The sequence below is a fragment of the Sciurus carolinensis genome, chromosome 11 (genome assembly GCF_902686445.1).
Source record: "Sciurus carolinensis chromosome 11, mSciCar1.2, whole genome shotgun sequence".
NCBI lineage: Eukaryota > Metazoa > Chordata > Mammalia > Rodentia > Sciuridae > Sciurus > Sciurus carolinensis.
Genome location: NC_062223.1, coordinates 19287559 through 19312030, shown reverse-complemented (window position 1 = coordinate 19312030; position 24472 = coordinate 19287559). Strand labels below are relative to the sequence as shown.

The 24472-nt window shown below is 35.7% G+C and overlaps 2 pseudogenes; both read left to right on the top strand.

Annotated features, from left to right (window-relative positions):
• Positions 1–2108: 2108 nt before the first annotated feature.
• On the top strand, positions 2109–3040 carry LOC124960298 (olfactory receptor 8J3-like; annotated as a pseudogene).
• A 20489-nt stretch (positions 3041–23529) lies between these two features.
• On the top strand, positions 23530–24472 carry LOC124959115 (olfactory receptor 8K3-like; annotated as a pseudogene).

Sequence of the window (24472 nt, the reverse complement as noted above, 5' to 3'; positions counted from 1 at the left end):
CTCTGTGTTCACAGTGGGCACTGGGAGACATGAGGTCATTCAGTATTTATCCCAAATACAATACATGTCTAAATAAGTTTGTAACAAATTCCTTGGACTTGGGATATAGCTCAGTGGTAGAGTACTCATGTAGCATGAATAAAGTCCTGAGTTTGATTCTCAGTGAAAAAAGAAATCATTCTGTGGTAGAAAGCAATGGGCTATAATTTTAAAAATTATCTGAGAAGTTAATTAATAATTCATATTATAATTCCTAGTTCATATTTTGTCACATTTGGAAATAAAATAGGACATTAAGATGACTAACTTTACTTATATATTTTGAAACTTTTTGTTACTATGACTTTATTGTAGTAGTAGACGTATGAAATATTTGTACTAATGAGTAATTTGAAAAGAATACAGAAAATTAAACTAACTCAAGCACAAATGCTAAGTCAAATAAGACTGGAGGGACGGGGAAAAAAACGAGAAAACTGGTGCTGTCCTATAGGAACTATTTCAGCAGGTGTACTCACCGCTACTGTAAAGCAACCATGTATTTATCAGTCATATTTCAGTAGAGGAAGGAATTAGCAATAGGTAAGGACATTAGAGTTAGTAAAGTATCACTTGTAAGTATCTTTTTGCTAAAATTCATATGAGATATGGTCTTTGGGGAATGGAATAATTGAACCACCTCTGTGAGCAGTACAGTACTGTTGTACTTGTTCAGTGATGTGGAGCAGGTGGGAGGGAGGGAGTTGCAAAAGGTAATTTGTTAGTGTGTCCGTACTTGGACATTTTCAGACATCAGGTTTCTATATGTTTTATGCATTTTGATTTGCTGTGTATATAGTGTATATAACGGAAAAGTGAGTAATAATTTTTAAATATTTAGTCTTTAGATGTTAAAGAGATTGTCAGTGTATGACCAAATAGTAGTAAAATCAGCGTGTTTTGCAAATTTTGTGTTGAAATTCATAGGAAAGTTTGTGCTCTGTAAGTGACTTCTGGATGTGAATTTATTCAAACATTTCTGAGCATTACAAATGCCTGAAGTTGTCCACAGGGCTGAAAATAGAGAGAAGGAAGTGAGGAGGAGGGAAAGGTTCAAGAACGTTAGGAGACAACTCAGATTATGGACTTTGTTAGGTGTGCAATTTCAGTTAACAGTGCTCTGTGCATAGTGGAGCAGTTCTCATGTGGAACACCTTCTCCTCCAATATATTGAAAAGGGCTTGATACTTTAAAAGTAGAAGTAATAGAATAAAACTTTTTGTAAAAAAGAAATATTGAGGTTCAGGCCTGTTTGCAGGCAGCTGAAAAAAAGTGATGCTGCAATTTATAAGGAGAAAGGAAAATATTGAAATTCTCCAGGTTGACTGATGATAAAAATAGCCCAAAAAGGACACCTGTAGAAGCCAAGGAAAGATAACTGGAAGTAACGCCTGTTCATTGATTTCTTAAAGAGCACTCTGGGAAAACACATAGGTGTGGGCATACATATACACACACATATGTATATTCATCAAGTTTGGTGCCTATATGACTGATATTTGCATTATAATAATCCCAGCGACTCAGGAGACTGAGGCAAGAGAATTGCAATTTCAAATCCAGCCTAATCAACTCAGTGAAGCCCTATGCATCTTAGAGAGATGCTGCCTGCAAATTAAAAAAAAAAAAAAAAAATATATATATATATATATATATATATATATATACACACACACTTATATATTTATATATGTATTTTGGTGCTTAAGCACCCCTGGGCTCAATCCCTGGTGTGTGTATATATATATATATTTTTTGTATATATATATATATATATTTATGTGTATATATATATATACACAAATATATACATACATACACACACAATGAACAAATAAATTTATTATCCAAACATATCTAAGAAACCCAATTATCTCTGGTGGGTTTCTGTTTCCATGATTTGTGAAAAGAAGGGGAGAAAAGCAATTAAGTATTGAAACATTTTAAAAGTTTGTCAATCAAAATAAACCGATTTTAAATGATGCACTTAAAAACCTAGCACGTAACAGAGAAAGTGACTTTGATATCTTTCCAATTTTCCTCATTAAAAGACAAACACAACAATATAAATGGTTTCTGGGAATCTCACCCACGTGACTGAGTTTGTTCTCATGGGAGTCTCGGACCGCCCAGAGCTGCAGATCCCCCTATTCCTGCTCTTCCTGCTCATCTATGGGTTGACTGTGACAGGGAACCTGGGCATCATCACCCTCACCAGTGTCGACTCTCAGCTTCAGACCCCCATGTACTTTTTCCTCCGACATCTGACTGTCATCAATCTTGGCAACTCTACGGTCATTGCCCCTAAAATGCTGGTCAACTTCTTAGTAAGTAAGAAAACCACCTCCTTCTATGAATGTGCCACCCAACTGGGAGGATTCCTGGTTTTCATTGTGGCTGAGATCTTCATGCTGGCAGTGATGGCCTATGACCGCTATGTGGCCATTTGCAACCTCCTGCTCTACATGGTGGTGGTATCTCGCAGGATCTGCCTTCTGCTGGTGTCCCTCACCTACGTCTATGGCTTTTGTACAGCTATTGTGGTTACGCCTTGTGTGTTCTCTGTGTCTTACTGCTCGTCCAACAAAATCAACCATTTTTACTGTGACAACGTCCCTTTGTTAGCCCTGTCCTGCTCTGATACATACATACCAGAAACAGTGGTGTTTATCTTTTCAGGGACAAATTTGTTTTTCTCCATGATTATCATTCTCATATCCTACTTCAACATTGTCCTTGCCATTTTGAGAATACGTTCCTCCCAGGGACGACAAAAAGCCTTTTCCACCTGTGCTTCCACATGGTGGCCGTCACTGTGTTCTATGGGACGCTCCTTTTCATGTATTTGCAACCAAGGACCAACCACTCATTAAGCACGGACAAAATGGCTTCAGTTTTCTACACCCTAGTGATACCCATGCTAAACCCTGTAATTTATAGTCTAAGGAATAAAGATGTAAAAGATGTTTTGAAGGGATTCCTGCATAGTCCATGCAAATAGTTCAAACCAATGTAAATTTAAAACTACAACTATCTTACTGGTTTTTGTTTCCTCCTGAAATCTCTTCTCTTTTCCAAAACAGCAGTAAGTGATTAGAAACTCCACTTATTTCAGTAGGACAAATTTAAATTGTCCTCATTCCAACTTTAATTACTCTGAAACTAGAGAAAATCCTATGCATGTAATAGATAATAATTATAGGAGAATCACAGTCTCTGGAACAGAAGTCCACTGTGCTTCTCCTTTGCTAGCAAAGCAATAAAACTTCTTTTTTCTTTTCCTCAAAAACAACAACAACAACAACAAAAAACTAGATAATAATTATAAAAGAAGGACATAATAAATTAAAATGGGAGATACCAAGGAGTTCTTAAGATTTCTAAGTAAGAGATGGCTTATAACAGGGGACTAGAAGGTCTGTGAAAATAATTTCTTGGGAAAGGGTCCAATATGAGATTACTCTCTTTGCCACTGACATCTTTGTTGAATTACTAAAGATGATATATTTTATTTGTGCAGCAGTTAGTTCATTGAGTTCTCAACTTTGAGGTATCATTTTATCTTGTTTTTAGTAATAAATGTGTATCAAAGAAAAAGTAAATTTTTAGCAAAAGATATATACTAAACAAAATGTATTTAGTACACATGGGAAAGAACACATAGAAAAATAAACCAAAACAAGTCAACATAAGCATTTTCTTCTTTCATCTCTCTCATTGGGTGCATGTACAAAAAGCAAAATTCTGTCATTCACCCAAAAAAATGTATGACCAATTTTTCTACCTCATGCTAACGTTATTGTTTAAAGTTGATTTTCTTTTTGTTGAAGCCATAACACTCAATATCACTTCTTTTAATACTTTCATTTAATGTAATTGGGAATGAAATAAAATTATACCCTCCCTCATAGAAGACATTGTCCTATTGTTCTGCAAGTGTCACATATTCTCAAGAGCTCCCCTGAACAACAACAAAAGAGGTTAATATGGCCATGGGCCAAATCTCTGTATGAGTAAAATGTTACCAATATACAATGGAGTAAAGGAGAAAGAACCAGAAACCTGATGTAAATGTAGTATCTGGAAAGAAACTGCATTTATTGCTGGGGTCCAGCCCTAGCAGGAGTCCATGGGTTCCACACAGGTAAATGGGGTATGGGGAGACAGTGTCGGCGATGGATGGAGAATGAAAGACACAGACTCTAGTTCTGGTGCAATCAATCCCACTTTATTCTGGGGAAGGCTGGGTTTATATACATTTATCTTCAGGCTATAATGGCAGTCTTGTGGTTAATATTAAAGAAGTTTCCAAAGCATAGGCAGAAAACAGCAACCTTACAGATTATCCTTACCTAATCACAATTGTTTTAAGAATATCTAACTATATCGATGAGCTAATACAATGTTTATTTACTTAATATCTAAACTCTATGTGACCTAAGACTATTCTCATTATTCTCGCGGTTAAAGCGATAGACAAGTAATCTCATGTGACCATTTCTACTAGGTCCATCTGGTTAATATCTAAATTGCTGAGTTAAGGGCTACAGGAGGGCAGCGGTTGCAGTGGTTCTCTTGGCCATGTTTTTTACTGAATAGATTACCTTGTCTTATGTAGCTCTTTTTTCCAGAACAGGGCATTGTGCACCAACGTTTATTATAGGGGTGACCTATTCTTTGTAGGAAGGAAGGAATGTTGTGAAACCTTATTCTCTTACCTCACCACCACACATAAACAAAACCATCATTAGAATTTAACCAGCCTGTTGGAGACAAAGGCAGATCTATAACTATTTTCTCCAGAGGCTTTCAGGGACTCATTGCATGGTTGCAAAATTATTTTTGACTTTGTTAGGGGTAAAGACCCATTGTTTTTCAGATTGTAGGTAATATATTCTGGAATTTTTGTTGTATTCCCCTCATCCCCTTAAGTAATCTGTTCAGACTGAAATGAGTAATATATTATCAGAAAAACACAGCAGAAAAAACACTATGCTCCAGAGCAAAACATGCGGCAATTCCTTTTAGGATGAGCCTTTGCAATCATCCTCCAGAGGATCTTTCTCAAGCACTGGATGGAATTCCAGATGCCCGCGCAATTTATGAGAATTTGGGGGTAATTAGAAATAAACAAAATCTAGGAGCTCTGAGACTCAGATCAATGAGTCATCATCTAAATCTAATCTTAAAGGAGAAGAAGTGAAAGAAAAAAACATACACAACTAATGACTATTTCTGGTCTCAAGGGACAACAGTAGAAATAGTTTAATGATTTTAACTGTGGACATTTTTATTTATTTATTTTGCATATGTGTTTCTAGTTTACAGAAGTCTCTTCCTGCAGAAAATTCAAGGGGATTGTTTCCATAGTTTTTTGGCTTCTTGAAGTTTCCCTTTGACCTCTGCTCTACTTCCAGCCAGCTATTTTATTGCCATTTCTGTGGTCACATGTCCTATGACCCTCAAGGTCTTTTTTATGATTGACCCAGGTAGGTTGTAAGGAATCCCACAGAAACCACGCCGGACATGGGAAATTACATAAGGGAGTTTATTAAGCAAACAGAGTGTCTCCCTGCAAGGTAAGAGAGAAAATGAGAGGAAAGAAAGGGAACTAGAAAGGGTGCACGCAAGAAAGTGTGAAAGCCAGGAGGATAGAGAAAGTGAGTAGGAAAGAGAGAAAGATGAGGAGAGATAGCAGGGTAGCTACAGTAAAGCCCCACCTGGCTAACAGGGGACCAATATCAGAGAAGGATACTTGCAAGCTGACTGATGAACCAATAGCTAGCTAGGATGTTCACAGATTGACAAGTGTTTGGGAGGCGGGAAAATGGCTGCAACAGAAAGGGTGGGGAAGCAGCTTTATACATTACAGGTGATCCATGAGACCACCCCCAATCTCAAGATCCTTAGTGTTATCACATCATCAAATTTCTTTTTCCATTCAAGGTTACATGTTCAAAGGTTCTGGAAATCAGAACATGGACTTTTTGGATGGGAGTTTTATTCTCCCCAGAACATTTCTTTTGATGTGTTTTATGAAACTAGACATCCTAAAATTTGGTAGCTATCTTATCAACTAGTGTTCAATATTTTAGCTCACAAATGTTTACCTACAGCTACACTTTCTATATTGTTTAGCTATAAAACTTTTGCCAAAAAGCACCATACACAGAGCCTTGCTTAAATAAAGAATAAACAAAAATTCATTTAATTCAAATGTCCTGCATGCATGCACAAGCATAGGTACACACTCACATATTTGTCAAACTTTTCATTCAGATGTGATGAATTCAACTCCATCAACCCAAGCAGGTACACTTGCCAATCACAAATATTTAATGAAACAAGATAAGAAAGTAGTTGGTCAGCTCTGATTTCCCTATTGGTCAAGGGGAGATTATACCATTAACTCCCCTGATCTTTGAGGTTGTGCCTGGTGCCCAGAAGGTTCTATGGCATATCCTGTGTGAGTCCTAGTGTTTTGGAGAACTAGAGGAGATAGGAGATATAACATACTTTCATGAAGTGAGGTACTTTCTGAGCATACTTGTGATAGTTCAGGAAGACTTGAAAAGGAATTCATAGAAGTTCTTCACAGTATATCTGTAGCAGAGTAGTAGCTCTGACTTAATACCATTATTGAAGGATGCTCTGTACATAAAGCATCACAAGTATAAAAATCTCAGGTGGAGCAAACATCAAAACCTCTCAAAAACTTAAGTATAACACAAGCCATCAAATGTCTCCAAATTCAGAAGACTAGTAAATTCCATTTTACAAATTTAAACCTAAACATTGGCTAGAGGGACACAATACTTTTTTAAGGAATTCATTGTTTTGAAGGACTATGAACATATATCTCAATACTTTGCTTAAATACCAAGACTCTCTAGGTTTAATAGCTTCTCCACTATACTAATAATCCTGAAAATATGATTTTAAATGACATACATCAGAATTTTTACAATTCAAAAATGTTGAGGGATTTTAACGTTTCCAATAAGATTTTCTTGCCTTTTATGTTTGATTCCTCTTTCCCTGGAAATCCTCAGGCTTTCCCTCAGGTTGTCCACATTTGGTAAGCCACACCATTATCAGAAAAATGCATAGGGCAGATACTTCAGGACATTGTAATGGGTAAAGGTGTTTTGGACATGTCCCCAAAGGAAGAGGCAATAAAACTACACCTGACAAATGAGACTACGTTGAACCAAAAAGCTCTGTAGAACAAAGGAAACAATACATCGAGGAAGAAAACAACCTATAGAATGGGGAAAATATTTGCAAGATATTCTTCTGCAAGGGTTAATATCCTGAATATATAGGAACTCAACCAATTAAGAGCAGAAATATAAAAATAATCCAGTGAAAAAGTTGGCTAAAGATCTGCATAGACATTTCTCAGAAGAAATACAAGTGTCCAAAAGATACATGAAAAGATGCTCAATGCCATTAATTATTAGGAAAATCCAAATCCAAATCACAATGAGATACCACCACATGTTAGTGGGAATAGTTATTATCAAAAGGACAAACAATTATCAACTGCTGGTGAACCTGTTGAGAAAGACTATTGCCATACAGTGTTGATGGTAATATAAATTAGTTCCGTCCTTGTGGAAAACAGTATTGAAACTGCTTATGAAATTAAAAACAAACTATCATGCAATCCAAAAATCCTACTACCCATTGCATATAGAGGGGAAAGTAAACCAAACTGTTGAAAAGACACCTGTGCTCCTTTGTTTACTGAAGTTCAAGTCATAATTACCAAGATATGGAATCTACTGAAATGCTCATCAATAATTGAATGGATAGAGAAAATGTAGTTACATGAGGAAATACTGTTTAGCCATAACAAAGCTTGAAATCCTATCATTTGTGACAATGTGATCAGTCCTGGGACATTATGTTAGGTGAAAGAAGTCAGGCACCAATAATAAGCAGTTTATGCAAACACTCATAAGAGGAATCTAAAAATCTGATTTCACAGGGGTTTTGTGTCAGGAGTAGTGACTGAATTATGATCCTTGAACTTTCCAGCTACAGAAGCGATACCTCTTCTGGAAACGTTCAGTACCAAGCTGCTGATAAGAATGCCCAGTTGCTATGGTGGAGCCCTGTTCAAAAGGAGGTTCCATTCATGCCATGGAATTATCAGTTCTTGAATTCAAGTTCAGACACCAGATGCTGAAGGTGTAGAGAATTATGGGTGCAAGCAGATAATTATATTTGGGCTGCACAGAAATTTGTCATTCACTCTGAGTTCTTTGAAGAAATTTCCTCACAATTCCTTTTAGTAATAAAACCTGTATAATAAAGTGCTGAGCTGCTCTTGGTCCCTATCTCCTACCAGGGTTTAGTGATCCACCAAGACTCAGCGTTTTCACTCTTGGTGTGTCTGTTTGTCTTTACTTCATCCCCTTACTGCCTCTCCTCTGGTTAACTGGATTAATGGCCTTGCAGGTCATGGCAGTTGGCTCCTGAACAGAGACTAGACCCAGGGGAACTTCTCCAAATTGTCAGATAATTGGGATGCTCCTGAGGATGAGTGTCAGATAAAAGAAGATGAGGAGTGACTTTATAGCTTGGTGTAAAACATGGGACGGCTAGGATCTGAAGAAAGGGATCTGCACGTTGTTTTGCTTAAGACTATATTTCAATCAAAGAGGACACAGTTGTCACGATTTTTAGAATTTGTCACCAAAACTTGCCCCTGGTACCCAAGTTTCTGGGAGAACTTGGTAAACAACACCATGCTAAGTAGGCATCTGAGGGTCTTGACAAAATCCCTGTGAGGAATTTCACTTTGTTGTCATTAGTATGTGATTGTCTACACCCATCTCATGAAGGTGTCAAATGGTGGACTTCTGATAAGATTTCTGACCTTAAAAACACTGTTAAAGTTGTAAACAGTTAACAACAAGTTCTCCACCAACACCACCTCTTCCGCCCCCATCTGAGGCCTCCAGTAATGTTATCACTGCTAAAACAGGGTTTCCAGAATAAACATGCACTATCACAACACATCTTAAGAAAATAATTTTACAGAAGAAAAAATTGTTATAAAACAACAGACCTCTTTGCTTTTTAGTTTCTGTTAGATCTCTGTCTTTCCTAGGTTTGCATTTAAAATGTAAATTGTGAAGGCCTACAAAACATACAAGATTTACAAAGTCTTCAGAGAATTGGTCAAGTCAAAAGGAAAAAAGTGTCACATTTAAATCCAAGTCACTTCTGGCCTGGCTGGCTATCTTTTCCACTCCATTTTATTAACAGGCTCCTCTCTAATGCTACAGTACTGGAAGGAAATTGCATAGATCCCAAATGTACAAGGTACGATGGTGTTGGGGACAAATCTGTTAGTCCTCAGCACAGGTGGCCACCCGAAACAGTTGCTTTCAATGTTTTTCCTGGATGTTAGGTTTTACACCTGGCATTTTCAACTGTAGGCCTGCTTTATATTTAAATCATAATGTAAAAATCTGACAGGTTTTTCTATTTTAATTTCTAACAGGTAAATCTAATAGAGGCTTCAATAAACATCTGTAACATTGCTTCCTAACTGTGGAGCACCACTTACAAAAAGTCACAAAATTTTGTTTCTTGTCTGTTTTGTGTATGTGTGTACACCTATTTATTTTTTATCATCTTTTTTTTTTTTTACAGATTGCATTTTGATTCATTTTACATGAATGAGGTACGACTTTTTGTTTCTATGATTGTACACGACTAGATTCACACCATTCATGTAATCATACATGTACAGAGGATAATGATGTCTGTCTCTTTCCACCATCTTTCATTTCCCTCTGTGTAATCCAAAGTCCCTGCATTCTTCACTTACCAACCACCCGACCCCACTTATGTATCATCATCCACTCATCAGGGAAAGCATTCAGCCTCTGGTTTTTGGGGATTGGCTTCTTTCCCTTAGCATGATATTCTACAGTTCCATCCACTTACCTGCAAAAGCCATAATTTTATTCTTCTTTATGGCTGAATAATATTTAATTGTTAATATATACCACAGTTTCTTTATCCATTCATCTGTTGAAGGGCATCTAGGTTCCACTATCTAGCTATTGTGAATAGAGCTACTATACACATTGTTGTGACTATATCCCTGTAGTATGCTGATTTTAAGTTCTTTGTGTACAGGCCACGGAGTGGGAGAGCTGAGTCAAATGGTGGTTCCATTCCAAATTTTCTAATGAATCTCCATACTGTTTTCCAGAGTGGTTGCACCAATTTAACCCCACCAGCAATGTATGAGTGTACCTTTTTCCCAACATCCTCACCAACACTTATTGTTCCTGGTATTCTTGATAATAGTCATTCTAATTGGGGTGAGGTGAAATCTTAGGATAGTTTTGATTTGCATTTCTCTTATTACTAGAGATATTGAACATTTTTTTCATATATCTTTGATTGCTTGTAAATCTTCTGTGAAGTGTCTGCTCATTTCCTTAGCCCATTTATTGATTGAGTTATCTGTAATCTTGCTGTAAAGTTTTTGAGTTCTTCATAAATTCTGGAGATTAGTGCTCTATCTGAAGTGGATGTGGTAAAGATTTTCCCCCACTTTGTAGGCTTTCTCTTCACATTACTAATTGTTTTGTTCCTTTGCTGAGAAAAAGCTTTTTAGTTTTCATCTATATCATTTTTTGATTTCTGCTTTGATTTCTTGTGCTTTGGGAATCTTGTTAAGGAAGTTCGGTCCTAGATGCAAAAATTCTTAACAGAATTCTGGCAAATTGTATACAAAAACATATTAAAAAGATAGTGCACCATGATCAAGTGGGTTTCATCTCAGGGATGCAAGGTTAGTTCAACATCTGGAAATCAATAAATCTAATACACCACATCAACACACTTAAAGTTAAGAATAGATCATTTCAATAGATGCAGAAAAAGTATTTGATAAAATACAGCACCTCTTCATACTGAAAACACTAGAAAAAATAAGGATAGTAGGAACATATCTCAATGTAATTCTAAATGGACAAAAACTGAAAACATTCTCTCTAAAAACTGGAAGAAGATAGAGATGCCCTCTTTCACCACTTCTATTCTACATTGTCCTTGAAACTCTAGCCAGAGCAATTAGACAGATGAAAGAAATTGAAGGGTTACACATAGGAAAAGAAGAACACAAACTGTCATTACTTGCTGAGAACATGACTCTAAATTTAGAAGATCCAAAAAATTCCACCAGAAAACCTCTATAACTAGTAAATGAATACAGCAAAGTAGCAGGATGTAAAATAAACACCCATAAATCTAATGCATTTGTATTCACACATGATGAATCCTCTGAAAAAGAAATTAGAAAAACTACCCCATTCACAATAGCCCCAAGAAAATATAATATTTGTGAATCAACAAATATTTGTGAGTAAATCTAACAAAAGAGGTGAGAAACCTCTACAATGAAAACTACAGAACACTAAAGAAAGAAATTAAAAAAAAACCTTAGAAGATGGAAAGATCTCCCATGTTCTTGTGTTGGCAGAATTAATACTGTCAAAATGGCCATACTACCAAAAGTGCTATTTACAGATTAAATGCAATTCCAACTAAAATCCCAATGATGTAACCTCATAGAAACAGAGAAAGCAATCATGAAATTCATTCGGAAGAATAAGGGACAAAGAGTAGCGAAAACAATCCTTAGCAAGAAGAGTGAAGCAGGAGGCATCACAACACCAGACCTTCAACTATACTTCAGAGCAACAGTAAAAAAATGGTATGTTATTGGCACCAAAATAGACAGGTAGACCTAGGGTACAGAATAGAACACACAGAGACAAACCCACATAAATACAGTTATCTCATACTACACAAAGGTACTAAAAACATACAATGAAGAAATGATAGCCTTTTCAACAAATGGTGCTGGGAAAACTGAAAATCCATATGCAGCAAAATGAAATTAAACCCCCATCTCTCACCCTGTACAAAACTCAACTCAAAATGCATCAAGGACCTAAGAGTTATACCAGACACCCTGCACCTAATAGAAGAAAAAGTAGGCCCAAATCTTTGCAATAATCTTTTTAATAATAAAATCTACATAATAAACTTGCTGAGCTGGCTCTTGGTCACTATCTCCTACCAGGGTTTAGTGATCCACCAGGTTCCAACTTTTTCTCTCCTTATATGTTTGTTAATCTTTTCTTTATCCCTTCCTCACCCCTCATCTGGTTATCTGAATTAACAGCCATGCAGGCTGCAGCAGATGGGAGTATAATAGTGATTACCAGTCTGGAGAGATTATGAAAAGGAAGGAGGTGCAGAAGTCCCTCAATGCATAAATGACATTGCTTCATAGGAGGAATTGATTCTGGTATTCTATGGCACAGAAAGGTGAATATAATTAATATAATTTATACTATTTTAATATCATGTATTAAATATCTCAAAATTGTTATGAGAGAGAAATTTGAATGTCAGTACCAAAAACAAGTGATGAAATATAGGTGATGTATAAGCTAATTACCATGAGTTGGTCACGACCTGATGTGTACCTGAATTGAAACACCACATCATACTTGATTCACGTGTATTACATGATCATCTGAACGAGTAAACACTATTTAATGTTGTACCTATAATCTGTACTTTCCAAAGGCCTATTTACACAACACACCTTCAAAGACAAGAAAACATTCTTTCAACTGAATCATTTAGTATAGGAATGTCCTTTGGAGAAAATCATAGCTATTGATGGTAAGAGAAAAGTAAGGTTTGTATTGTAACCTCAAGCCTTCATAATCCTGGAGTGACTGAGCAAAATTCCCACTACCCTTCTTACACCTTCTTCCAGTTTAAGTCATTATACAGACTCCTTTCTTGCTCTTCTTCTCCACTTCCTTTCTTTTCCTTCTGCATCTGAAATTTTCCAATCTTTTATTGCACAAAGAGAATCCATTATGAAGCTCAAGGTCCTTTCCCAAGTTATTCCTCCAGGTATCACCTTTCGCTCCATGTTACCATTCAGCATTGGTGGTGACACACTCATATTTATTTATTTATTTTTGTACCATGGACTAAACTCAGAGGGGATCAACTACTGAACCACTTCCCCAGCCCTATTTTTAATTTTTTTTTATAGACAGGTTCTTGCTGAGTTGCTTAAGGCTTCACCATGTTGCTGAGACTGACTTTGAACTTGATATCCTCCTGCCTCATCTTCCCAAGCCCCTGAGGTTACAGGAGTGCACCTCCACACCCTACTGCTGACTGTAATTCTTAAGATACTTTTTAAAACAACAACCAATTGTCTGAATTGGATTAGTTTTACTGGTGTGGTAGTTGTGTTAGAAAATTCTTTACTTCCTCTCAAAAATGTAGATGGACTTGGGTTAACTATGGAAATTTCAAAAATCTACTTCTTTAAAAGAAATTCTAGACACAAAAGCATTTTGATCTATAGTAATCTGAATAGGTTACTGATGATTAAAAATAATTTATACCATATTGCTTAAAGATATAATAGATTATAATACTAAATTATAAGGTCATTGATGTTTGCACAACCATAAGAACAATTGGTTCAAGGTATGGACTCACAAGTTTGTATAGTGTTAAGTAAAATGTTGTTCAGGTAATAGAAGTAAGAATCTTTCATTTTAAGAGGTTAAAGTTGGGTTTGGTGGTGCACACCTGGAATCCTAGCATCTTGTGAGGCTGAGGGAGGAGGATTGCAAGTTCAAAGCCAGCAAGCCAGTCCCAGAAAATGAGCAAAGCCCTAAGCAACTTGTCAAGATGCTGTCTCAAAGAGAAAGAAAGAAAGAAAGAAAGAAAGAAAGAAAGAAAAGAAAGAAAGAAAGAAGAAAGAAAGAAAGAAGAGAAAGAAAGAAAGAAAGAAAGAAAGAAAGAAAGAAAGAAAGAAAGAAAGAAAGAAAGAAAGAAATGAAAAAAGGTCTGTGTTGTGGCTCAGTGGTTAATCACCCCTGGGTTCAATCCCTGGTAAACCCTTCCTTAAACAAAATGCTAAAAATATTGACCAGGCAATCAGTATAGCAGCTAAGAAGCAGTTCCTGGATCGAGTGACATCTTTTCTATTGTGATCACTTTTTTAATGATTTCCTGCCTGTTAGATGGTTGTTCAATATTTTTATTGTTGTTTTTGTTTGCTGTTTTGTTTATGGTACCAGGGATTAAACACATGGGTGCTCTACCACTGAGTCATATCCCCAGCTCTTTTTATTTGTATTCACTTATTTTATTTTGAGACAAGGTCTTGCTAAGTTGCTTAGAGCCTTGTTCATTTGTGGAGGTTGGCTTGGAACTTGTGATCCTCCTGTCTCAGCCTCCCTTGGTGAGATTACAGGCATATGCCACTGTGCCTGGCCTTTTCAACAATTTTCCTTTTTTTTTTTTATAGAGACTTCTTTTAGCAGTAGGGAAGCACAAGCTCTGTAACAGCAAGGCATTGAGGAAAGGCACTGGGCACAAGACTGAGTAATGAAAAGAACTGCCTACTGCATAGAAGATGTTGGGAGATGTCTGACATAGGCTGGAACCCAGTCATTGTGCCAAGACTAACCAGAGGAGAATCCAAAATAATCTAGAAATGTACCCATAAGGAAAGGAAAATGAGGTTTGGTGATCACTCATCCCACCTCCTTTATTGGATGTCTGTCAATTTTTTGTGTCATTTCAACAACTACTTTATCAACATTAACAAAAGCATTCCTTCTTATCTAAGTGCCATGTAAAAGTTTGTAAAATGAAAGGTTATGTAGATTTACCAGCAAGGTAACCAAATAAGTGCTCTCTCTTATACACTGGATCTGACAGAGAAGGGTTACACTGCCACTTGAAGGGTAGGCTTGTATCTGTTTGCTTTACTAAGTCTATTTCTGATCATTAACACTGTTTCCTAAATGTAGAAGAGACTTAAGACTATCCTTTGATTTTTTTCTAGTACTGCTAACTCAGGCAAACATGAAATTTTTATTACCATTCACTATGGGTTCTAAATTTTACTTTAAAAGTTCAAGTTAGACAATATAAGGACATCTGTTTAGCTGTGATGCTAATCCTTACTGACTTCTTTGTATACTAGGTGTATTCATGTTCTTCAAGTATACAAGTCTTTTAAGATGTAAAGTTTAAGAGAACACTTTACCAAGTTGGTGTTCTCTGAACTAAAATTTTCTATAGCAATAGTCTCCTTCAGATTTATGCAGAAATAAGAAATTTGGTTGATATTTATGTTATTCAATGTTTTCTAAATGGATAATGGCAACCTGTTATCAAGAAATTATAGAAAAATTTTGTAGTACTCTTTACACTGGGATGGGAATTAAATGTATTTTTGGAATGTAATAAGAGAACCTGATTTGTGCAAAGGTTGACATTGTGGAACATGAAATCATTCTGCCACTTTTCCCAGAAAAAGGAAGTTAAAAACTCTCTTAGACTTTCTGTTTGATTCATATTTCAAATAAATAAATATAGGAAAAAGTGTTCAACAACTCTAGTAATTAGAGAAATGCACATTAAAACAACTCTAAGATTTCATCTTACTCCAATTAGAATGGCTATTATCAAGAACACAAATAATAGATGTTGGCGAGGATGTGGGGAAAAGGCACATTTTTACATTGCTGGTGGAGTTGTAAATTGGTGCAGCCACTCTGAAAAGCAGTGTGGAGATTCCTCAGAAAACTTGGAATGGACCCACCTTTTGACCCAGTTATCCCACTCCTAGGTTTATACCCAAAGGACTTAAAATTAGCATACTACAGTAACACAGTCACATCAATGATTATAGCAGCTCAGTTCACAATAGCTAGATTATGGAACCAACCTACATGTCCTTCAACAGATGAATGGATAAAGGAACAGTGGTAAATATACACAATGGAATATTATTCAGATTTAATATTATATTATGTTAACTGATATTCAGAAAGACTCAGGAAACAATATAAGAGAATTTTGTAAAATGATACTTTTTTTTATTTTTGAAATTTTTTTAAATTTTTCTTTCCACTTTTTATTTTGTGATTTCCAAACCTAGTCACACTTTATTTTTTTTTTTATTTCTTTTTTATTGTAAACAAATGGGATACATGTTGTTTCTCTGTACATGGAGTCAAGGCATACCATTTGTGTAATCATAAATTTACATAGGGTAATATTGGTTGATTCATTCTGTTATTTTTCCCTTCCCCCCACCCCTCCCACCCCTCTTTTCCCTCTATACGGTCCTTCCTTCCCCCATTCTTGCCCACCTCCCTAACCCTAACTCTAACCCTAAAACTAACTCCTCCCACACCCCATTACGTGTCATCATCCACTTATCAGCCAGATCATTCTTCTTTTGGTTTTTTGAGATTGGCTTATCTCACTTAGCATGATATTCTCCAATTTCATCCATTTGCCTGCAAATGCCATAATTTTATCATTCTTTATGGCTGAGTAATATTCCATTGTATATATATGCCACAGTTTCTTTATCCATTCATCAACTGAAGGGCATCTAGGTTGGTTCCCCAATCTGGCTATGGTGAAATGAGCAGCAATGAACATTGATGTGACTTTATCTCTGTAGTATGCTGATTGTAAGTCCTTTGAAAAGAACAGGCAAAGATCAGCTTCAGAAAGAAAACACTTGAAAATTGGTCAAGAGAGTCAAAGCTCTGGTTCTTGTCCTTTTCCATGTTATGTTGGCACCAAAGCAGGCTAGAATTAAGCCTATTTAAAGTGTTTATGTTCAAATATAGATTTTTGTTGTTGTGGGCATAAAGATTGCTATGATCTCAAAATAAACAGGGGATATAATAAAACTTTAAAAAGTGTTCCTTCTTATCACTTTATACACACTTTAAAATTCTATTTATATATAAATTAACAAAAGTTTTCATGTCTCTGTTTAATATCTGGATTTTTTGTGGACTTGGATTGTGCTTAGTACATTATTCTATATCAAATTCAGTCCAATATTGTAATTATTTAATAAAATAATATATCAAAGCAACTAAAGCAATTTAGTTCTATCAAGTGTTATCTGATCTGATCATGTATTCCAATGACTAATCATATGTGCCTGCAATACATATTCAAAATTTGGAATTTGGGGGTATAAATTTCTCCTGCACTGAAGGTAGAATGTATATTAATTAATGTAATCTTAAAACAAATCCATCCTTATCTAAGTTAATTGAATTCATATTTCCTGAATGAAGGACCCATTCAAGGAGGTACGTCACAGAGATGTCTGTTCATGGGCCAGTGCGAAGACATACAAAATCTTTAAATATGTTAACATATAGAGACATCAAGAATTATTAACAAACTAAATTCCTTTACTACAAAAACACGTGTATATAAAAAAGAGGTAGACAGATTTTAGTAATTTTACTCAATGGAATTCATCAAAGTTCTAATGCCATGCATATTAAAATGGATATAGTTCTAAAACATAGAGTAAAAACCTTAGGTATTAACAAGAAATACAAAGCAACATGTGTGCACAATGAATGTACACTATATTTACTTTATAAGAATATCCTAATTCTTAGGGACACATAGCAACACTTGCACAGGAGAACTGAAGTGGGAATGGGAAGTGAGGACTGATACCAAATTAAGGTCACATTATTTTTATTTACTAAAGTTTAAAAAGTTGAGTGATACACATAGTATGAAGACTTTCTGAGTTTTTAAGAATTACTTTAGGAGCTGATCAAAGAGTTATCAGTCCACAGACATAAAACCTGGTGTAAACCACTTTGGGAAATGTCAAATGGTGACATTATGGGTGACTAAATCATGCCTCCAATAAATAGTATACTTAAATCAGATATGTGAGTAGTGGCCAACAAAATTAATAATGAAGGAAAGAAGCTGAATCATGGCAACAGAATTCCTCAATAGGGAGTTCAGTGGAACTCGGGATAATTAACATGCACCCAAGTGACATTGGTGTCATTCCCACAGACTTTGGGAATAACCAAGAACTTTCTTTCAAGCCCCCAGAGAGTTACAAAAGCAGATTTACTTATCAGTTTTCCTTACTGCAGTTAAGTTAGCAAACAAACAGGAGAATTAGAACCTGTTTCTTATTTTAGGTGAGGTGGTTTTAACACTATTGATGTGTTTTTTGAAAGTGATAAGGGAATCTGTTTCTATTTGTTATTATGTCTACACTATACTGTTCTAATCAAAGAACATTGTAAGGAACAATGTAGGGTGTGGATGCTGAGTGTAAGTGCCTCAATTACAAACAGCTTTCTGATAGGACTTCCAGCTATTCAGTAAACTAATATTATTATTTTCTCTTTCTGTTATGCATCGATAGAGTTGAATATGTGCCACAGCTAAATGTGGTCTACTTTCAGTGACATCATGTAAAACTGTATTGGTCACAGTGTGAGTTCTCCCAAGAGCAGCTTCTTAAGAAAATATCTAAGTATATGATTTAATTTGTTAGTTGATTCTACTGCACCAGCACTACATGTTCATAAAACATTTTTAAAGGTATAAGGAAATATCAATGCTGACTACCCTTTTTTGACCATTATTAATTGTAAACATGCATCAAATTTTCATGCTGAATAATACAAAAAAATTTAAAAGTATTGTTTAAATAAATGAACATATTGATGTTAAAATCAGAAAAACAGTTGTACGTTTTTGTGTATGAGGGTGTGGTAGTAGTTCATTTTAGAAAGGAAAATAAATATTCTTCTGGATCTGAAAATGTTTTATTATTATTATTTTTGTTGCTGCTGTCTTATGTGGATTCTTTTTAACTAAATGTGATAAGCTTGTAAAAATTTATTTCTGAAATTTTCATTTGTTTACATGTGCATTCTATTGAGTAATACATTTAGAATACCAGAAAACAAATAAAAACAGCTAATCATGCATGTTCCTTATGATTATTTAAGACACTATGATTATCTGTGTTTAAACATTTCTCCATTGTGTCCTTAGTCACTAAATTACAAAAACAAAATATTTAAAAAGAACTATCAAGATGTCCTACAGGCACAACGTTTTCACTTTGAAACTCCAGGTTGCAGTAGAGAGTTAACCTAGAGGAGGTGTAGAGAGGGCTCTAACATGACCTCAATGACATGGGAACCTCACATGCACTCTGCAATCAGCTGATATCCCACTGGTTTTGTGTGAACTTTCCAGTGCTCAGGAATCATTAACTAATTGCATAGCCTCTCCTCAGGGAGACTCTCAAAGGAGCAAAGATGCTCCATAAATTAGCGGGCTATGTTAGGATTACATGGAGACCTGGAAACAATCCTCCTTGGAGGTGAGTAGCTGACCTGTTTCTGTGACTTCCCGAGTCCCAGTGACTCTTCATTGACGTAGCCACAGTTTTCGCAGTCTCCTTTGATAACCACAGTTTCTGCGCTAGTCCAGTATTTCAGACACCTGCGTTATACTCTTTGCTAAATGTTGAGTGTTTATATGCAAGTGGTTATTTGATATTTTGTAAATAGTAAAAAGAGAAACAAAAAATGAACTTCTGATAGTATGTAACAAATTAGGCAGATAGTATTTAAGAAATAGGCAGATAGTATTTAAGAAATTCCAACCTCAACTTTCTGAGATTTTAATTTTCTTTCACTCAGATGCTCAACCAAGTTGTCAAATATGATTTTATCATTTGTAATTAATCATATTTTTCCATAAAGTTTTCCAGTTGCCTCTTAATTAAAAGAACTATGTCAATATTTTTGTTAGACTTGCATTATCTGTTTCAAACAGGCCATGCATATCACAGACTCACTGATGTCACTGAAACTATCAATGTCATTCATAAGGTGCCACTTTTAGTTGTGGGTGAAGCCAAAGTAAAATAGTGAAGCACCTGTTTCTACAGACAATCTCCATCACACCATAACATCTGATTTTTTGAAATAACATCAAATCAATCATGGAATGAAGAAATGCCTAATGAATCAGTCCTTTCAAAAATGCAAAGCAGGAAAATATATTTTGCTTACTATCAAGGTATCTTTTCCACTTATTTTTTGGGGGGCTTCTTATAACAACATTTCCCCACTCTTTTTGAGAAACACGTGAATGTGTATAAATGCACATTTCATCTCTCATTTTACAATAATTGCCAATTATTTTTGAGTTGAAACCTATAATTGCTAGCATGCAGGAGGCCAACATGGCTCACAAATGATTGGACCTCTTTAACTCTCTACACTGCCCAATTTTATAAAGCAGGTGCTTGGGGGAAAAAAAACACTTTAAAATGTCAGAACAAACCATCTTCAGCAATTAAATAAAATAATTTAGATGTAAATAAAATCAAATAAAAAGTAATCCTGTGAAAAGTCTCAACATTTTTAGAGAAACAACTAATATATTTTTTCTTTAAAAATAGGGACACTAGTATTTATTTATTAGCATGGATTTAAAAAAGCAACCCTTTCTTTTTTTTTTTTTTTTTTTTTTTAAATGTAGGAAAGACATTTATTTTTCTCTTAGGAACATGATACAGGTTAATAAAAATATTTGCAAGTTAAATCTGGTACAATCAGTCTCTTAACATCTGAGTTGGGATTCATCTCTAATAATATTCTGATGGTTTGAACTGGACAAAGAATGGCTGTAGGGAAGTGGGAGGGTTAGGTGCCATTTTGCACTTATAAATGGCGTGACTGCTTCACAAGTGTTTACTCAGGCATTTCTTCAACATCTTTTTATTTGTTTGGTTGGTTTTGGAATGGAAGTCAGCTCCTCCAGAAATACTTCCTCTGAGAGGTTCTAGAAAAATGGGCCTTTTCCTCATATTTCCCAATCTCCATATTTCACTTGGAAGAGCATTTATCACGCTGTTTGCCTTGTACAATGGTTTGTGGGTGTATTAACTTCTTTGGGCTGTTGTAACAAAATAACACAAACTGGTGGCTTAACACAACAGAGAGTTATTACCTCAGTTCTGGAGGCTGGAAGTGTGAAATGGGGATGTCAACAGGACACCCACTGAAACCCGCAGGGGGACATCTTTCTTGCCTTTCTACTTCCAGTGTCAGCTATCTTCGCATTCCTTGGCTTGTATGTGGATCACGCCACCCTCTGCCTCCATTGCCACATGGTCATCTTCTCCCTGTGTACTTCTCTTTTTAGGAAGATCCCAGTCACACTGCCCACCCTACTCCAGTACAAGCACCCACATTTACAAACAAGTTCACGTTCTTAGATACTGGGAGTTAAGACTAAAGCAAATTTTTTGCTGGAGTTGTGGGGGAGTCACACAATTCAACTCATGACAGTGAGCAAGGATTATGTCTGTTTCATTGCTTTATTTGCAACCCTTTCTTTAAAAGCTCAGTTTTTCAGTTGGAAATGGTTGATACTGATTTTCATAGTCACTAAAGTGTGTGTCTGAAGGCATTGTCACTGGAATATTAATTCAGAGTTCCTCTATAGGCCAAGATGTGACCATAGTGAACAGGAAAGGACATCAGAAAGCCCCTGTTTTATAAGCCTTAATTGATGTGACATAATGAGAGCTGGTTGTTTACTTTCATAAATTTCTCACTGAATTAGAACAAGATGTATTCCATACTTGCATAATTGTGTCAAAATGCATTCTTCTTCTGTTATGTATAACTATAAAGAACTCATAAAATTGTCTATAAAATATATATATATATATATATAAATATTTCAGTGTAATCAATCCAAGGATGCCCTGGCTTTTGTAATGCAACAGCATTAAGTCACATTTTATTAGATGGGATGAATAAATTAATGAGGCAAAGTAAATTTTTTTAGTTTAAATTAGTCAAAGACATATTTGAATAGTAATGATAACCAGTAATTTTTAAATGCTGAAATCCAATATACACAAATTATATTTATGATTAACTGGTCATAAAGTGTGCTACCAAGTTTGATAGCATGAAAGTAAATGTAAGCAGTAGTCTCAATTTGAATGGATATTTTAAATTTTAATAAAATATGCATTAGCTATAGGTTAATATTTTAACCATGTTGAAGTTTACGGTTCATTTTCAAAGCATTGCGCTGTTGGGTTTGATATTCTGTTACTCAACTGAGGACTTTTCAATGATATTAATAAGGGATAAGCATTTGTAACTCTCCTGCTTTATGATGGCTCTGTCAGTCATTGTTCAATATCAAGGTGGTGAAGTCTTCAGAGATGAGGAAAGCTGTGTGCAATTCTTTTTTATGATCTGGAAGCATTGTAGAAAAATGGGTTTCAGTTATTTTCTAAATGTTTTACTGAATTCATTCCAGTTACATTTTTCATGTTTCTATATAACTTGTGTTGCCCATAAGCTGGAAGTCATATCTAAAGTGCTGATTATATTCAGGATAAACACATTTACTAAGACTACTTCACAAGGTTCAGTGCAACTCACACCTCACCCCATCCGGTTGTTCATTATTAGTGATGCTAAATTAATTCTCAGATGACATGCTAGGAATAGATCTCCTTACAGATATGGTGACTGTTTTCTAATTAATAGGTCACAGATACACACACACACACACACACACACACACTCACACAATTAAGTTACACCAGGCACAGAAAGACAAATATAACTTTTCATTTGTGGATCTCATATAAGCAGAGAACAGTTGTCACTAGAAGCTAGGAAGATAGGAAGAACTGGTTCTGGCGTTCTGTAGCATAGTAGGGTAACTGTAGTAGACAACAACTTAATATGTGTTTCAAAATAACTAGAAGAGTCTGAAGATTCCCACACATGAGAAAGGAAAAATGTTTGAACAGAGGAAAATGCTGATTACTATGAATTGATCACTACACATTTTGTACATTTCTCAAAATATCATATTGTGCCACATAAATATGTCAAAGTATGTATCAACTTGAGGTCGGGGTTGTGCCATGGTAGAGCACTTGCCTAACATGTGTGAGGTACTGGGTTTGATTTTCAGCACCATATATAAATAAATGAATAAAAGTCTATCAACATCTAAAAATACATTTAAAATATGCACCAATCAAAACACCAAAAATAAATAATACAAGAAATAGGAGGTGGGCAGAGTATGAATATCATTTTCTAAATATAATATCCCTCTTGATAATAAAATTAATTCAGTGAATTTTATGCTATTTTCCCAGTTGTTTTGACCTTAGTTTATATTGTACTAACGATGAACAATGCTGTGGTATTTTAGGGAATGGTGTGCAATTGTTTTCTCTGGATGGCCATGTTCTCAATTAACTATTTTTTTCCATTTTCTCAACATTCAAGATTGTGTAAAAGTCCATAAGTAAGCAATATGGAATGGTCTTACGTTTTTTTTGTGTGTATATGTGTGTGTGTATGTTTGTATACACATATGCAGAGTACTTATGCGTAAGGCATAAACATGTATATAATACAGCTGTCATATGTAAATACATAAAGTGCATGTAAACATCATCATATCTCATGGGAATCAATTATTTTATGTTTATCCCCAGTATAGGTGCCCTGAGTGGCCTCAATGGACAAACACAACCTAACATTGCTGAATGAATTCATCCTAATGGGAATCACAGACCTCCCTGAACTGCAGGTGCCATTATTTGTGATTTTCCTCATTATATACATGATCTCAGTGGTTGGTAACTTGGGCTTGATTTTCCTCACCAAAATAGATGCCCAGCTGCACACACCCATGTACTTCTTCCTCAGACACTTGTCTTTCACAGATTTTGGTTATTCAACGGCTGTGGGACCCAAAATGTTAGTAAATCTTGTTGCCAAGCGACCCACCATCTCCTACTCTTGGTGTGCTACCCAACTCACCTTCTTCAGCGTGTTCATCAGTAGTGAAGTTTTTATCCTGTCAGCAATGGCCTGTGACCGCTACGTGGCCATCTGTGATCCCTTGCTCTACACAGTCATCATGTCACAGGCATTGTGTCATGTGCTGGTGGCAATACCTTATCTCTACGGTGTCTTTTTATCTTTACTGACCGTCATAAAAATTTTTGTTTCTTCATTTTGTGGACATAAAGTCATCAGGCATTTTTACTGTGATAGTCTGCCTTTGATATCGTTGCTGTGCTCAGACACACATGAAATTAGACTGATAATTCTAATATTTTCAACTTTCAATTTGGTCTCATCTCTTCTGATAGTCCTTGTCTCCTACATTCTGATCCTTGCCACCATCCTCAGGACGAACTCTGCAGAAGGCAGGTACAAGGCCTTCTCCACGTGTGGGTCTCACCTGACAGTGATAGTTTTATGGGACTCTCTTCTTTATGTATGTGCAGCCTAAGTCTAGCCATTCCTTTGACACTGATAAAATGGCTTCTGTATTTTACACTCTGGTGATACCCATGCTGAATCCCATGATCTACAGCTTCAGGAATAAAGAAGTGAAAAATGCCCTACATAGAACCTGGAAAATGTGTACACATATTCTCTTTAAAACTTAA